At 39.2% G+C, this 13,315-nt stretch overlaps 1 protein-coding gene across 1 annotated transcript in view; it reads right to left on the bottom strand.

The window, feature by feature from the left end:
• The window catches only part of LOC106063047 (ATP-dependent DNA helicase Q4-like), a 402,519-nt gene that overhangs the window by 306,028 nt on the left and 83,176 nt on the right, over window positions 1-13,315 (bottom strand). The window lies entirely within an intron of this gene.

Here is a 13,315-nt window from a genome sequence, read left to right on the forward strand (position 1 = left end):
AACCACGAAATGAACCTTTTTAAAAATCATTCTGTACCGATGCATATGATACATGGTGACAAGTTTTCTTGTTTAGTCATATTCCATCTAATCATGGGACCCCACCATTTTATTATTGAACCCGGGCCCACGAGTACCTTGCTACGCCACTGTGTGCCAGGGAAGTGCTTATAAAAAAAAGGTTTCATAGCTATCTATTGTTAGTTTCAAACTTTTAAGTGACGACCTAATTCTCTACACCAAATATAAAAGGGTACATAACTGTAGAAGAGAGACAGACAGAGTGAGTTGGGAATAAACAAAACAATGTAAAGGACACCTTTAGAAAGATCACAGGTACCAACTAAAAAATAAAAATTCATTTATGCTTCAAGCCAAGGAGCTTAGAAATTTGACTTAACGGGAGCTAAAGAGTGCACTAAAAAAAAAAGCTCGTAATCTTTTTAAAATACTGTTGCAACTGCATTGCCGGAGCGATAGAGTTAATAGTGTGTGCGACAAACTGACACAATTAACACAAGCAATTTTACGCTTAGCAGTCAACTCGGTCAATGGACAAGGGACAGTTTCCGGTAGTCTGAACGTTACACGCAAAAATGACCCGTGATTGGTCTTGTGATTGAATCCTTTCCGAGAGAAACAGAGGCACAGTATTTAAGACAGTTTAGGAGAACACTGCAGTTCGGTCGGCGTGGTACATGGTGAGTCCTCGAGAATGAAGCACGGTCCAGGAGTAGACAGAGAGATTAGTAGAGCTTCGTACGACAGTACAGTTATGTACAGCAAAGCATTTGTAGTAAGTGTATCATGTAGCCCACTGTGTAGTATTGGCTGTTATTCCACTTTAAAAAAAAACTAACTCTTGTTGTCAAGTTCTTAAGATAGATGTGTTTGTTGAGTAGTATGGACAGAAGACCTGCTTGGGAAAACCATGACAAGGAGTCCAATTCATAAAGCGCTGGTTGTGAATGTGTATGTGCTTCGTGTGTGAATGTTTAGAAAGGACTAGATCTAAGTGCCTATAATTGGAATCTTATAAAGTCTAGTAGATCTCTACATTCACTTAACCAGGATTCACTTGTCTGGACCAATGAGGGAAAGGGTGGGGAGAAACAAAGGGGGTAAATATTACCGTGGTCGCTTCTTTAATGTAAAAAAAAAAAAAAAAAAAGTTAAACGACCTAACCCTAACCATCCATGAGACTAGTGTGTAACTGTGATCGAGGGTGGTTTGTGCGCGAAATTGAAAAAAAAATCTGTGCGGTTTCGAAATATTTTCACCAATAGTTTTTGTTTAGCTTTTAGCTATCTGAATACGCTATGATCCTGTAGGATACATCATTCCAAAAAAAAAAAATGTGATTGTTAAAAAACGTCTTATCTTACAAGCCCCACATCTAAACGTACGTTAATGTCACCATCTAGTAGACTTTTGAAGGTGAACGAAAATCACAAGTACCCAAAACTATATGGATACTCAAAGAAAAGGGGAGGTAACGCTTAGAGGCAGACAGGGAAAAAGAAAGAAATGGACATTTAAGGGAAAACTGGACACACACACACACAGATCGGGAGGGTAGGGTTTCAAAATGAACGTGTCTGTAGTCCAGACATCACTTAATTATCTGACCCGAGGCGAAGAACCCACCCTAAGCTCTGCCACTGAATTAGGGCGTCTCGTTTTGGTAGTGAAAAGAAAAAAATGTACTCGGCGTGCATGGTTTTACAGGGGCGTAGCTCATCTAGTTTCCAGTCAATAAAATTCAGTTTAAGGGCTGACTGTTTAGCACCCCACCGCGCAGCCATGTAATGCTCATCTTAAAGAGTAAATCATAATGGCCTCTCAGTGATCGTACCCCGTATGATTTAAGGTCTTATAGCTAATCCTCTGTCTGAGCTTTGTGGTTTATAGATCTCCGCTGAGTTTAAATATGTGAAAGTTTGAGAGATAGAGAGAGAGAGACAGAGAGACAGGCAGAGAGACAGAGAAAGAGAGAGACAGAGAGACAGACAGAGAGACAGAGAAACACACAGAGAAAAACAGAGACAGAAAGAGACCTAGAGAGAGACAGAGAGAGAGAGAGATAGACAGAGAGAGAGAGAGAGAGACAGAAAAAGAGTTACAATCAGAGAGAGTGAGACAGAGAAAGAGACAGAGAGAGACAGAGCTGACAGAGAGAGAGAGACAGTCAGAGAGAGAGACAGAGACCGTCAGAGAGAGAGACCGTCAGAGAGAGAGAGAGACAGTCAGAGAGAGACCAAGAAAGAGACAGAGCTGACAGAGAGAGAGACAGTCAGAGAGAGAGACAGAGACCGTCAGAGAGAGAGAGACCGTCAGAGAGAGAGAGAGAGAGTCAGAGAGAGAGACAGTCAGAGAGAGACCAAGAAAGAGACAGAGAGACAGAGACAGAGAGAGAGAGAGAAAGTGAGGAGGAGAGAGGTAGAAAGATGGACAAAGGAGGGAGAGGCGGAGAGAGAAAAAGAGAGGGAGGGTAAGAAATAGTAGAGAACGGATAATGGGCAGTGGAGAGAGAGAGAAAGTGGTGGGGGAGACTAAAGAGAGACGAACAGACCGGGAGGTTGGAGAGTACATGAGCAGCGCACAACGAGAAAACATTTCTATTGCGCACAACTCGATCTAACCCAAAAGAACAATCCTTTTATCTACAACATCTAGCCACGCAGTCGATAGGATTGGCCAGCTATCGTTCATCAAAGTAGTGCGTAATTAGTTTCATTAGCATTTAAGTAGCCACTTGCCCCGGGGTCAATTTGTCCTTTTAAGCGTGCCCCCAGCTTAGGTTCGTCAATCGAGCCACAATTTCATTACATTCACTTTGTTCATTATTCGAAAGGCGGCCGATGCGGGTCGATCGTGCTTTGTCACACTTCATATCCAATTACGCCCACATAAAGTGACAATTTGCAAAGACCATGACCACGAGCTGACCAACCACCATCTTCATTAGCGTTCCTCGAGGAACATAGGACCTCTGTAAAAAAAAACGAGACTATTCGCTAATGAAGGCCTGAAAACAGACACGCAACGTCACAATCTGTGGGCAGTTTAGACCAATAGCTCGCTTCCTCGTCACAGGCCTGTACGACGTGGCAACGAGCTATTGGTTTAGACTGCCCACACGTTGTGACGTTGCGGATCAGTGTTGAGGGCCTATTTACAACGAATGGTCTCGGTAAAAACACGCAACTCTCCACGGTCTCTTGCTAGTTTTTTTAATGGCTTCCCAATGAGCTGACCAATAAAACACATCAATATAAGCAACTGACTTTAGAGGAGAAACATGAGGATCTTCATCCTCTTGGTGGTTTCGCAAAGCTCTCTGGTGTAAATGCAAGTCAGCATCAACCATCATCATCATCTGTCCCTGACTTACGTCTTGACAGCTCGCGTAACCAAACCCGGTCAGCAGCTTGTTCATAGCAGGATATCAAGAGAGAGTCCGGTCCATACTTTTATGTTATCCAGCCAGCTAAAAACTACAACTGGAAAACACTAATAATTCTGTGTCTCTAGATGAAGCAACGAAACAAAACTGTGTGGACGTTGCTGGAAAGACAAAGAATGCTATTGACGTCTGAGCTAGTTAGTTGTGCTAGGAGACATTTTAAGAACTATTTTCTTCCCTAATGCCAGTAGTACATGGAACGGGTTGCCTGAATCAGTCAGGAAAACGGCTAACTTTGTAGAGTGAAAATGTTTCATTAACAAGCAAATATTGATACACGGATACGCTTGAATCAAAAAGGTAATACATTTCTTTGAAGGAACATCTGTAACATACACTAGAAGGTCACGAAATGAGTTAACCATCAATACAAATTCTTCTTCTTCGTCATTATCTAAAGAGTTGAGTCTAAAGACTCTTGAAACTCTCGCCCCACGCCTCCAATTGCCTGTCTAAACACAATGCTCTGTCTGGGATAGATCCAAGCAGAGTCCATTGTTTACATCCCTATTACCGCTGGCTCCATTTAGAGGTGAAAATTAAAACAATGAAAGATAAACAGGAAACATTTAGATCTCTAATGGCAATCCTGGAATATAGGATGTTTGTTTATAAGAGAAAGCGGTGAATCAAATTTCACGGCCAGGGCATTGACCTCGCGGTCAACAACGACGCGTTACCTTAACTCAAGAAAAAGACAAAAAAATCTCATATTGCTATTCAAAATTGCCCCCCCCCCACCCATTTTTTTCCCGGTAGTGTTCGTAAATTCCCCATCATCAGTGGTCGCGTGACCTGCCCATAGTTTGACACACTCTAGCTGTAAAAGGGTGAAGACAGTAAAGTGCCTCTCATAACTGAAGATCTACAGGGCAGATGATGTAGAGGTTATCGAGGGTGTCATGTGGCCAGCACAACGACCAACCGCCTTTTACTTTCCCCAACTAAACTCCATCCATTAGAGTTGGGTGGACTCTTGGGGTCTCCTAAAATCCCGAAATTTCAAAATCACCAGTCTTAAACGAGATTCAAGCCTGGGACTTCTCAGTTCGGAACCCAAGCTCTTTACCATTCAGCCACCACCTGACACGAAACAGGGTCTAACTTATTGATGTTGTTTTGTAGTGCGAAGACGTGGTTTTGTTTAAAAATTTAAAAAAAAATAAGGGTATTCATAGCAGAGGCGTAACATGGGCGAGTGGTGCGGGCCGCATGGGGCATCCTATACCCTAGCTACACCACTGATTCATAGCGCTCTGATGAAATCAGTGAAGAAGACGCCCCTCCTACATTTGGCTGCAGCCCAGTCGTTAACTCGCCTGATTACAAAATCACCGATGTGGAACCATCATGGCACGAGAAAGATGGCTCCACTAGTGATGGGAACTAGATCTACGAGCATATAATGGCTTAACACATGAAGTAACCAGAAAGTTCCGGGACAGACTACAACAGTTAAAATGCTCGCACGTTTACCAGAAGACAAAATCAATAGGCTGGAGCGAATTCAAAACAACGATAATAATAATAATAATAATAATTTTATTTATAAAGCGCTGTTAACAAACAAAATGTAGGCTCAAGGCGCTGTAACAACATTACAAACATAAACACAACTGCTAAAATAACAGTTAATCTAAAAAAGTTTTAAACAAGTAGGTCTTAATGTTCTTCTTAAAAGTGGTATAGCATGTTGTCTGTCTGAGATCAATGGGGAGTGAGTTCCAAACCTTTGGTCCGTGAACTGAAAAAGCACGCAGACCGTAGCTTTTGAGGGAGAAACGTGGCACTACTAAAAGCGTTGAGTCCATTGAGCGCAGGGTTCTCTGGGGGACATATGGAGTAATCAGTTCGCTAAGGTACAAGGGCATCTCATTGTTATATATACACTGATGACAAAGTGTGGCGACCTTGTAATCGATTCTCGCTTTCACGATGCACAAATAGTCCTACCAAAAAACAAGATGTGATTCTACTACAGCTTTCTTGCGCACACTGCATTGGCTTCTTGTGAATGCAGGAATCGACTATAAGGTGGCCACACTTTGTCATCAGGGCTTCTACACTAAAGAAATGCTCTAGCACCTTAGCGGGCTGACCACTCCATATTGCCCCCAGAGAGTCCTGCGCTCCTTGGACTCAACGCTTCTAGTAGTGCCACGTTTTCTTCCTCACAAGTTACGGTTCGGGGGTTTTGCAGTGCACGGACCAAATTTTTGGAACCCACTCCCCACTTATCTGAGACAGACAGACATGCTACACTACATTCAAGAAGAACATTAGGACCTATCTGTTCAAAGCTTTATTTAGATTACTTTGTCCTTTTAACTCTTTTGTGTTTATGTCTGTTGTCTTATTAGAGCCTACATGATGTTTGATAACAGCGCTAAATAAATACAATTATTAGTATTAAGTATTGTTGCCCTATATTTCATCAGCGGGGAAACTTGGTGTAACTGCAAGTTTATTCTAGAAGTATTCGTGCAATTTATTGACATACACATACCTATTACTACTAGGGAGTTTTGTTTTAAAAAAGCTACCTTGGCTTGCACAATAAATGGTATAGGCTCACAGAATATCAGTAAAAAACAAACAAAATAAATAACAAGGTTACAAAGACAGTTTGTGTGGAAACACAAGCTCAAAATCGGCCCCCGAAGTGGTCCACACAGGCAGGCTTCAATATTTTCAGAAAGAACATCCGAATGAAATTCTATCAACGACAAATGACGGATAAGAATGGAGAAAAAGGTTGACAGATCATGTGTGGTGCCCCAACGGTCCAGCAGATCTAAGGATAGGTGAAAATGAATGTAAAGTTAGATGTGAACCTGGCCTAACTAGTTCCCCCTTTTTTTAATGAAAAAACTGCTTGCATATGTGATTTTAAAAATTCGATTTTTCGCTTTCAGAAAAGAAAAAAGTAGCCGTTGCATCAGAACTTTGAATGTTCTAAAATATTGTGATGTCGGATTTTCACTATCTTTTCTAGTTTACGAGATCTAAACGGGACGGACAGACAGACATTTCACACAAAACTAATAGCGTCTTTTGCCCTATCGGGGGCCGCTTAAAATCCACAAAGTGATGGCACAGGTTAAAGAGAGGAGGAGCAAAACACACCAAGACACATCAAGACACACCAAGACACACCAAGTAGGACAGCGAGAGTTAGAGGTGGGGGGAGGAGCAAACATACAGAAAGAATAATGAAGGATGAAAAATAGTGGGAGGAAAAGACTGGTAGTGCGTGTGTGTGTGTGTGTGAATCAGAGTATCCCTATAGACTAAGGAAATAAAAGATAATTATGTGCCATTACGTCAAACTAAAACGTACTTTGGTCATCCATAGCTCTAACCCTCTTTACAAATACATCATATAGTTTCAAGCAGACGTTCCCAATTTTCTTTCCTTCTCCACGACTTGTCATTTCCCGCCCAAACCCAGTAGCCATCGTACGTTACTTTCTCTCTACTCTGTAACAGACCGGAAGTACCAAGGCACCATTCCATCGTCTTGTGGTACAGACCCAAGGCTTGCTACCCTGACTGATAGTGGAGGAGACGCTCGTCAGAGGAAGCCAGACGAGCAGCGAAACAAGACCCCCCCCCCCCCGAGGAAGTGCCTAGTGGGTGCGAGAGTATTCCCATTGCACTGTGCGGGGTTGTAAAAGGCTTCCCACTACCTTGTCAACAATCTAGGCGCCGTTCCTCAAGGGACCATTTTTAAAAAATGTTGAGCCCCGCACATTCAGCCTGGTATAGAGAACTAAAATGACGAGGGTCTACGGTGTGCTCGGCCTCTAGTCCTCAAGCAGAAAGATCGAATAACTGGCACAGTTTCTACCCATTTTTATACAAAATTTAATTTAGTTGAATGATGCAGTGGCGGTGTGAAATTGATGATGATATCGTGTTATGAATCAAGATAGTTTGTTTGTTTTTTTTTCTTTTGGTGGGATTTCATTGTTTGAATTGCTTTTAATGTTAATATTGGGAATCACTCCTTGTTGAACTAGAAAAACAATACAGCGCTTATTCCCAGACGCAATGTATCATTCCCTTCAGTGAATACACTTTTATTACGTTGTGTCATAGGACTAGGAGAAACCAGTGTGCTTATTGACAACGCTTATATAAAGAGCTTATATTAAACTCACTTCGTCTGTCTAGGTGCCCGTACAACTTTATTTTCTCCCACTTCCCATTCTCGGATCAAGTTCATATTCGGTAGTTATTGTCATTAATTATTTGTATAAAAAAATAAATTAATCCTCTTACAAAAACATATCACCATCTTCCTAAAGGAGAAGCTGTCTGTTAAGAACATGTCTTCCTTGTTTCTTAGTCACCTCTATCGAATTCAAGAGACATATGCGCTGCTCATCAACCACATGTAGCCTATTCTTTAAAACATGTAGCCTACTCAAGACGTGTATCCTACGCTTCAAGACATGTAGCCTATTATTCAAGACATGTACACTACTCTTTAAGACATAGATCTATAGCCTACTTTTCATAACATGCAGACTACTCTTCAGGACATGTAAACTACTCTTCACAACATGTAGCCTATTCTTCAAGACAAGTAGCCTACTCTCCAAGACAATTAGCTTACTCTTCAAGACTTGTAGCCTACTCTTCAAGACAATTAGCTTACTCTTCAAGACTTGTAGCCTACTCTTCAAGACAATTAGCTTACTCTTCAAGACTTGTAGCCTACTCTTCAAGACATATAGCCTACTATTCAAGACATGTAGCCTACTCTTCAAGACATATAGCCTACTATTCAAGACATATACTTCTCTTTGTTTACTGCGACATTAGTCTCCTAGATATTACTAATGGGTAGATTTCTCGTCTTTCTATTTAACATGTACAAGGGAAACTACTTTCAAAAGAAGCAACGTTCAAGGGAGACAACTTCTAAGGGAGACGTTCAAGGTAGACAACTTTTAAATGAGACAAAGTTCAAGGGAGACAACTTTCAAAAGAGTCCAAATTCAAGGGAGAAGAAATTCCTGAACTCTTTAAAAAATGTTCTAAAGAGAAAAACCAAAATGGTGGAGGGGGGGGGGAGATAGTGCAGCCTTTCATTACATTTAGCATTTCTCTATTTTAACGTTCGCTTTTTTATCGCTGACCAATCAAAAGCCTCACACATGGTCATTATCGTATGAAGCCCGCTGTATCTACCACGACATGATGTACACTCTCCCCCACCCCTTCTTGCTGTAAAGCAACACGCAGAAGTCCCAAACCATTCAACGCCCGATCTTCATCGCTCTCCCCGGTTCCTGCAAATCATGGTGCCTCGCGCCATCAAGTATCAGACAAAAATGTTGACAATATGCCCGTCAAGATACGGAACAATAATTTGAAATCATCTTTTTTTTTTATGTCCCCTGGTGTGCGCTGCATTGACATTTGACCCCAATGTATTGATCTGAGAATTTTGGAAAAGAAAAAAAAAAGGAATTTTTTCCAGGTCATTCTCACAAAAAGAAATTATATATTATATATATACATATACTAGCCGGAAAATACCCGTGGCGTGCGGGCCTTAGTTTGTGTATTACCAATTTAGTGGACTGGATTTAGATCTAGATGTATGTCAAACTTAGCTAATGTTCCTTTTAAGTCTGTCTCTTTCGTCACGAAAATGAAAGTAGGTTGGCACAAATGGGTTTACCCGTTAAGCCGTCGATCCATTTATATCAAATACAAAAGACTATGGAAACGGGTTTACCCGATTTGTGAAATGAATGGGATTATTAAGTACGCCAGGACGTCTACATTCGCAGATATAACGAACGAGTTTATGTAAAAATGGTTTTGAAACACAAATTTGAAGGTTAATTTTATTAATTAATGAAATCAATGGACTATATTGTATATCTTCATGTGTCAAAGTAAAAAAAAAACTACCTTTGCAAATTGTAATACTTAAAATTAGATTTAGATTCTATCTTGTCTCATTTTAATATGGCTATATAAGATAAGATAGGGTAATTTTTATTGATCCAATCTAATGGAAATTCAGTTTGACTACAATTGACAACCTCAGCGTAACTACTGTACAAAAACAATATTGATTAAAAATTCGAACAACATTCACACACGAAACACATACACATGCACAACCAGCGCTTTATGAATTTGACTTCTAGGTACTTCTCGATGACGACAGCTGATCTTGTAACACTCTGACCGAAAGGAGTTTTTAAATCTTTCAGTTTTACTCCTAATGGAAAGGAGACGACCACTTTATTCAGATCTTACGTAACAGTGGTGTAATGGGTGAACTAGTAATACTTTCGTTGAGTTGGGCAACTTTTTTATTTTGAGGGTCTTAAGCTTGTTTTAGGGCTACTTCACCTACATCACGGTTCCAGTTAGTATCCAAGGAACATTTATGCGAAGTTTTATCAAGATTGGTCAAACGGTTGTGATTTCTATTAGGGAAATACATACATATATGCATACATACATACATACGCCATACTTTCTGCTTTATATAATATATATATATATATATATATATATATATATATATGTATATCTAGCCAAGCATTACAGAATAGAAAAAGAAAATGCTATCGCCATACGTTCCCAGCAAGTTAGTATCCTGCTGAGAACATGGCAAAGAAAGATAACTTCGTTGAAATTTCATGCTTTTAAAACGTTATTATCGTTCCTGTTGTTGATGATTTTGAAACTATCGCTATTTAAGAAAATATTTTAATGTGAGCACATGTAAGAGAGAAAAAAAAATAGAACATTGGTGTTTGAGCTAGCTGTCAGGTGTAGATCTCAAAATCTCAGAGCGATACGGAAAACCTGTATCGTATACCATTGGCCTAGGTGGAAAAGGCAGTTCTGTGTAAGAAAAGTAGGGACTTAGGGCAGAGGATGTAAAGATCATCTGTTTCTGTGGCCTACGGTTAGCGAGGGTGTCATGTGGCCAGCATAACGACCAACCGCTTTTACTATTCCCCGACTTATGTCAGGTACCCATTAGAGCTTGGTCGACTCAGAGGCGCCCAAAGATCCCAAAATTGAAAATCCTAGTCTTCACCAGGATTCGAGCCCACGACCCTCGGTTCCAAAACCAAACGCATTACAGCTCAGCCACCGCGCTCGGAGTTCTTCGTGGGTATAAAATAAATTCGGCAAGAAGCTCCACTTTATTCTCCAAAAGTCTGTCAATGAATGGGATTTTTAAATATATTTTTTTTTTGCGAATACAACCAGACTCTCATGGTCCGCCTGTGAGTTTTCGTGCAAGTTTTTGAGCAAGTTAAAATCCGTTTTGTTTCGCTTCATTATGTATTAAGCATTTATTTATTTTTCCTTTGAATGTATACAGTCAGCTAAAAAAAAGGGACAGGGGAAGTCATCAAACATCTGTGATTTCATTTAAAATCATAAAGTACCGGTCTTTGGTTCAACTCAAGAGTTTTTATATTGACATTGAATAAAATTACGTTTAATATATTATAGGAAACTGGACCGCAATGGCCCCCATGATGACCTACTGACCACAGTCAGAAAACGCAAACTGTATCACGAGGTCCTTGGGAACCGTGAAGACCTTTCCGTAGGGAACAGAATGTGGGAAAAGAAGAAGAGGCAGACAGAGACAGCGATGTGAAGACAACATAAAAGAATGGACGGGCCTGTCATTGAAAGAGACTCTAGTCAAGGTGAAAAACAGAGAGGAATGGAGAAAGACGGCAGTCAGATCATGTGTGGTGCCCCAACCAACTAAGAGATTGGAGATGTGGAGGTATTATAGAAACCAAGGAAGGACAATCTGTAAGTTATGTGCTGAATTGGTTTCTCGCAATATACATAGAACAGAACTCCAGTGTGATGACTCCATTGAATCCATCAAATGGTCAAGTCAATAACATAAGAAAATGTATGGTTTCCAAAAGATTACGCCAGGGCTGGCCAATGTATGGAGCCTATCACATTCAAGAGACATGCGCTGCTCATCAACTAAAGATAATTTAAGAAAAGGAATGCCTGTTCGTAAATATATATATATTATATATTATATATTAGTCGATTTCATGCTTTTAGCTTTCTCACTATGTTATGATCCTATCACTTGTCTGGACCAGTTTGGGAAAGGGGTGGGGGAGAGAGAGAAGGGGGTATCTCCGTGAATGTTAGAGTGATCGCTTTTTAAAGTACTAGTTATCTCAATAAAAAAAGTCCACTATCAAAGAACAAAATGAATGTGTTAAAGATCAAGCCAGATATACAGAATCCATTGAATAAAATCAAAATATCAACTCATAGTCTTTTGAATGCTGAAGAAGAAGACTGCAAGCTTGGATTTCTAAATCCAGTTTCACTTAGAGATATAAAAATATTTGATTATAATGCAGCACAATTAGTTTGGATAAGTCATGTAATTAAATTTGTAACAGATCTAGGCTAACAATATTAAATGTGTGATTAGAAATATTTTTTTTACCAATTGTTTTTGTTAAGCGCAAATTTATGCTTTATATTTCTGACTACGCTATGATCACTTGTCTGGACCAATTGGGAAAGGGTTGGGGGAGAAAGAAGGGGGTATATGCATACATGTTACCGTGAACGCTTTTTAAATGCATTTATTTTTTTTAAAGTTGCTCAAGGCAACACACTAACCGCTGTGCCAGCGAAACACTTATGTTTTATAGTTATCTATTGTTACATTCAAACTTAAAAGCTGCAGCCTATTTCTCTCTAAAAAGTACAAGGGAAATATTTAAAAATCCCTTTTTAAAAATCAAAGCTTATCTAGAGGGGAAGAATTCCACCCTTACAACTATATCTATCACTAATGTATAGGTTATTTCTCTTATTCGATATCAAACAAAATAATGAATTACCAATAATTAATTGACTAATTGGGGTATGTTTTTTAATTGACTCATGTTTTGTTTAGTTAAAAAAAAAAAAAGTAAAGTTCCACTTTCAGACGTTGTGGTCTATAGGGCAAATGGTGTAAAGGGCATCTGTTTTGTTAGGTACAATACATAATTGTTTAAAGAATCAACTTTATCGGATAATACGTGAGGGAGAAATTGTTGACAATTATTTAAGGGGACTAAACCCAACAAATTTACCCATTTCTGTGAGTGTTGAATAATTAGTTTCCCTTGTTGGTATAAAATAGAATAATTAATTACCAGTAATTAACTGACTATTTGGTTACTTTTTTTTTTAATTGATTTATTTCTTGTCTATACCAATGAATAAGTATGCAAAGTTTCATCTTGATCCGAGAATGGGTGTGGGAGAAATAATGTGTACACACTTTTTACCAGACAAACAGAGTTGATATAAGCTTTGTAATAAAAGGAGCTAAATCTACTTATACAAACATATCAGTCAAGTACAATTTCTTTCCCCTCTTCAAAACCAAACAAAAAAAACTATTACCAAAACTAATTTATTACATTTTTCTTATTGATTATTGTTTTGTCAGGTACAAAAAAAAAATAATAAAGTGTACAAACTTTTTACAAGACAGACAGGTAGACAGACTGAGTTAATATAAGCTTTGTCAAAAGTAGAGAAATGGTTGATATTTAATATTATTAAAAAGTCAAATGTAGCCAAAGATGTAAACATTGGATTTTAAATGTACTATTCATCATTGACTTGAATAACTTAATAACATTCATTAGATAGTTTAGAAATATAACCTATAACAAATTTCGAAATTATTTTTTTTTTGGAGGGGGGGGGGGGGAAAGAGAGAAGAGAAAAGGGGGGGGGGGGGGAGAATTTTATATAAGATCTCAACAATGGAATTCGGTTCAATTTTTATGTCTAACACA

Source organism: Biomphalaria glabrata, chromosome 7, assembly GCF_947242115.1.
Source record: "Biomphalaria glabrata chromosome 7, xgBioGlab47.1, whole genome shotgun sequence".
In the NCBI taxonomy this organism is placed as follows: domain Eukaryota; kingdom Metazoa; phylum Mollusca; class Gastropoda; family Planorbidae; genus Biomphalaria; species Biomphalaria glabrata.